Below are 5,661 nucleotides of genomic sequence, written 5' to 3' on the forward strand. Positions count from 1 at the left end.
ACGGAGGGAACGGTCTTTGCGGAAGGCGGAAAGGGGTGGGGAGGGAAATATATCCCTGGTGGTGGGGTCTGTTTGGAGGTGGCGGAAATGTCGGCGGATGATTTGGTTTCCAGCATCTGCAGTCATTGTTTTTACCTCGTAATCCCAAGATCACTACCTTTGAGGTCCTCTCCTTTAACTTCTCTCCTCGCTCCCTAAATTCTTCTTTCAGGATCTCATCTCGTTTTCTACTTATATCGTTGGTGCCTATATGCACCAAGACAACTGGATGTTTACCCTTCCTCTTCAGAATGCTCTGCAGTCGATCAGTGACATCCCTGACCTGAGCACCTAGGAGGCAACATACCATCCGGGAGTCCCTCCAATCACCTTAAAATTATGCCCCTTCATGATAGCCATTTCCACCCTGGGAAAAAGTCTTTGATTATTCATTATGTCTATGCCTCTCATCATCATGTACACCTCTATCAGGTCACCTCTCATCCTTCTTCACTCCAATGAGTAAAGCCCTAGCTCCCTCAACCTTTCTTCATAAGACATGCCCTCCAGTCCAGGCAGCATCCTGGTAAATCTCCTCTACACCCTCTCTAAACCTTCCACATCTTTCCCATAAAGAGGTGACCAGAACTGAACACAATATTCCAAGTGTGGTCTCACCAGTACTTTATAGAGCTGCAGCATAACTTAGCAGCTCCTAACTTTAATCCCCCTGCTAATGAAAGCTCACACACCACACACCTTCTTAACAACCCTATTAACTTGGGTGGCAACTTTGAGGATCTATGGACGTGGACCCCAATATCCTACTGTTCCCCCACAATGCCAAGAATCCTACCTTTAACCCTGTAATCTGTTTTCAAATCTGACCTTCCTAATGAATCACTTCACACTTTTCCAGGTTGATGTCCATCTGCCACTTCTCAGCCCAGTTCTGCATCCTGTCAATGTCCCGGTGCAACCTACAACAGCCCTCCACATTATCCACCACTCCACCCACCTTCATGTCATTAACCAACCCTTCTAATTCCTTATCCAAGTCATTTATAAAAATCATAAAGAGCAGAGGTCCCAGAACCCATCCCTCTTGAACCCCACTGGTCACCGAGCTCTAGGCTGAATACTTTCCATCTACTGCCACCGTCTGTCTTCTATTGCCCAGCCAATTCTGTATCCAGACAGATATGTTTCCCTGTATCCCATGCCTCCTTACTTTCTAAATGAGCCGACCATAGGGAAACTTATCAAATGACTTGTTAATATTCACGTACACCACATCCACTGTTCTACCTTCATCAATGTGTTTTGTCACATCCTCAAAGAATTCAATACGGTTTGTGAGGCATGACCTTCCCCCCACAAAGCCATGATGACTATTGCCAGTCATGTAACCTGCTCTTCAGCAATTTATAGTGGTTAAATTTTTTTAAAAATCCATGACAGTTTAAAATCAACTCTAACTCTAACAGTGAATATATTAACTATACCATTAACAAACAGAACAAATCCCTTTTAACTATTCTCGATAACAGCAAGATTCTCATGGCATGCTGCTCCAATAAATACAAGTCCTGCTTAAATAAAAAAGTAGAATTTAGTCTCTCGAGATTACAGCCAGGTTGTGCGTGTTTGAGACATTTCTAAGTACAAGAGTCAGGATGTCATGTAGCAGCTTTATAAGACTTTGGTTAGATTACCCTTACAGTGTTGTGTTCAATTCTGGTGGCCACATTATAGGAAAGATGTGGTTACTTTGGAGAGGATGCAGAAAATGTTTACCAGGATGCTACCTGAATTAGAGGGTATGAGCTATAAGGAGAGTCTAGAAAAACTCAGGTTGTTTTCTCTGGAGTGGCAGAGGCTGAGGGGAGACTTGAGAGAAGTCTGTAAAATAAAGAGATTGTATAGATCTGGTTAACGGTCAGAATCTTTTTCCCAGAGGTGAAATATCTCATACTCGGGGGCATGCATTTAGGGTGAGAGGGAGAAAGTCCAAAGGACATGTGAGTGGTAACATTTTTACACAGAGAGTGGTAGGCACCTGGAAAACACTGCCATGGGATGGTGGAGGCAGATACAATAGGGGTGTTTGAGACACTTTTAGATAAACACATGAATATGCAAGAAATGGAGGGATATGGACCAAGGACAGGCAGAAGGGTTTAGGTTAACATGGTGAGCTGAAAGTCCCGTCCCTGTGTTGTGCTGTTCTATGTTATATTACCTTCCTTATTAACCTTAACATTCAGTTGACACAACTGGGCTTGGTTTCTTTGTGAAAACATTCAAAATTCACTCACACAAGGAGTTGGGCATTGTCATTTTTAACTCTACGATTCAATCGATTTATCTTCCAGTTGAGAAATCGGGTCAGGGTGACTGCAGAATTTGGGTCCACTGCAAATTGGTCTGCCTCCCACACCTCAATTGCCACTGGAGTAACACGAAGCTTCAGCGGTCGATGATACTGAAGAAAGAAGAACAGTTACCAATTAGGAGATCCTGTTTATCTGGAAAAAAAACTGATGGAAAAGCAAGTTAATCAACACAACATTGCAGTAAAATGGCATTGAAAATAAACATTAGCAGGGCACATCTCTGGCATAAATACATTTCAAATCTATAGTAAAATATAGCTGAAAACAACTCATATGTGGTGGCATAGTTGCACCACCACTGGTAAGTCATTCAATAGAGAAAGAGAGAGAGAGAGAGAGACAAAGAGTACAACACCAGACGGAGATAATTCTGCTACTGTGCTCCATCTCTCGCTCTCACACTCTCTCCTTCTCTTTCTCTCTACTGTCACAAAAATGGTAAAATTGTAAAATGGGGGAAAGTGTGGCATTGTCCCTTGAAGATAAAGTGTTTGTTATGCTCAGAGATTTAAAAAAATGAAGGTTTGTGAATAAGCAGTTTCAGGTTCTTAAAATGAAACATTGCATCAGGAGGTTAGCTGGCCCAAGCAGCATTTTACCCAGGATAACAGTTTAAATTCAGCAAATTAATTAAAAAAGGCATTTGGAGACTAAAGACCCATTCAATTTAAACTGGATTGTTTTGACACCAGGAAACCAATCGAATTATAAAGATTGTCATGGGGACATATATAAAACTGTGATTTTTGAAAATCAGAAGAGAGTCAACTGCCATCTGAACAGTTGACTCTTGATTTCTTTAGAAATAGGTAGATAGAGAGGCATTGCAAGGTATGTTAGGAATTCTGTTAATTTGTTCATTGTTCGAATTAGATAAATAAATTGTTACTTGTTGATTGTTGAGTGAGTGAAAGGATTTCATTTCATTAAAAACACTAATTAATAACAGACTGCAGGGGTGAGAGGCAGGTTATACTCCTTGTCACACGTCTTTATCAGATTATGAGTTGAGGTGCTCCCCTCTGGATGTGTCAGTTTTAATTATCACAGGGACGTCAACCTGTCCTTAACAGACTGGGACTCATTCGGAATTTGACCAGTTCATATGTAGGATCGGGACAGATTGGAACTGATTTGAAAAAGATTTAGGATATGAAAGATCCCAGCATTTAAACAAACTTGGAGAACTAGTGTCATGGATCTTTAAATAAAACTTAAGTGAGAAGTGGAAAATCTGTTTAACTTCTGTTACTTTTGGTTAGTTAAATCTAAAGTGGGGAGAATGGCTCTTCACATTGATAAAGAGGTTCTCGAGGCTGAAGATGCTTCCCAAAGTTGCCAAGGAAGTTTAGAAAGACAGAGGAAGGATATACTTTCAGAATTAGCAGACAAGCTAAAACTGGATTTAACTTGGAATAATAGGAAAGCTGAAATTGTAATGGAGTTGGTCAAACACTTAGGTAAAACAGAAAAACAGGCAACTGTGGGGGGAGGGAGTTAGAAAAAATTACATGGCGAATGAGATAATTGGAGTTTAAAAAATGAACTTAAAAGGCTGGAATTATAAGAAAAAGAAAAAAGGGTAAGGTTGATGCAGAAGAAAGGAAAGAATGTTGGAAAAAATGAAGTTGGAACTTGAAGCAAAAAAACTTCAAATGATAGATGTAAAAGCACAAAATAGAAAGAATTATGAGTAAACTTATTAAAACCAATAGCCTGGTAGAGATCTATACAAGTATGTTCATACATTTTCAAAATTCAATGAAAAAGATGTCAAAGCCCTTTTCATTTCCTTTGGGAAACTGGTGACACAGATGAATTGGCTACAGACTGTGGGTAATGTTAATTCAGACCAAGCTGGTAGGCAGTACTAATGAGGTGTTTGCAGCGGTCAGATGAGTGGTGAAGAGAACATGAAGATGTGAAATGAGCTACTTTAATTGCCTATAAATGAGTACCAGAAACATATAGACAACAGTTCAGAAACATGAAGAAGGAACCATGATGGCTGGAAAGTGGGATGCCTTCAGAAATGGAATAATGAGAGTCAACAAACTTCTGTAGGGAGTTTAGGGAGGGGGGGGCACGGTGGCTCAATGGTCACCACAGCTGCCTCACAGCACCAGGGACCCAGGTTCAATCCCAGCCTCGGGTGACTCTCTCTGTGGGTTTTCTCTGGGTGCTCTGGTTTCCTCCCACAATCCAAAGATGTGCAGGTTAGGTGAACTGGCCATGCTAAATTGCCCACAGGGATGTGTAGGTTCGGTGTATTAGTCAGGGGAAATGTAGAGTAATAGGGTAGGGGAGTAGGTTTTGGGTGTGACAGTCTTCGGAGGGTCAGTGTGGACTTGTTGGGCCAAAGGGCCTGTTTCCACACTGTAGGGAATCTATGATTCTATGAGGTCAGACTTATGTCGGGTTTGAAAAAAATTAAACATCGCAACTTTGATAGATGAGTGAGAGTGTTAAAGACAGACAAGACAATGAGGCTCTTAGAGAGGTTATTCTGCTGCTGGAGGAGTTTACAAACTCACTTCCAGAAATGATAAGAACTCATACTGAGGAACAGAAAGTTCAACAGCGAGGACAGCTACACAGATGGAGGATGGATATGCTTTAGTGATTAAATCAATACCTAGCTACTGACAGCAATCTCATTCCCTTAGGGATAGAAATGGGAAAGAGGAAGATCCTTCACTGAAAAACAAAAGGTAGATCACACTGGGAACAGTTTACCACATGGGAAAAAAGAAACCCAAGAAGGTGGAAAGGAGGTGAAAGACCTCATCGTGGACAGTGAGGAAGGTTCTCAGAAATTGCAGCAGGACCTTGAACAGCTGGGGAAGTGGGCCAAGAAATGGCAAATGGAGTTTAATACAGATAAGTGTGAGGGCTTGCATTTTGAAAAGTCAAATCAAGGTAGGAGTTTCATGGTGAATGGTAGGGCCTTAAGGAGTGTAGTGGAACAGAGGGACCTTGGAGTTCAGGTGGAGTCACAGGTAGACAGGGCAGTGAAGAAGGCTTTTGGTACACTGGCCTTCATCAGTCAGGGCATTGAGTATAGAAGTTGGGGAGTTATGTTGCAGTTATACAGGACATTGATGAGGCAGCTCTTGGGGTATTGTGTTCAGTTTTCATCACCTTGTTATAGGAAGGATGTTATTAAACTGGAAAGAGTGCAGAAGACATTTACAAGGACTCAATGGTATGAGTTATAGAGAGAGGTTGGATAGACTAGTGAAATTAATAACTTTTTAAATCTACAGCTCCTGTGATGGTCATAAAC

This window comes from Chiloscyllium plagiosum, chromosome 1 (assembly GCF_004010195.1).
Source record: "Chiloscyllium plagiosum isolate BGI_BamShark_2017 chromosome 1, ASM401019v2, whole genome shotgun sequence".
In the NCBI taxonomy this organism is placed as follows: domain Eukaryota; kingdom Metazoa; phylum Chordata; class Chondrichthyes; order Orectolobiformes; family Hemiscylliidae; genus Chiloscyllium; species Chiloscyllium plagiosum.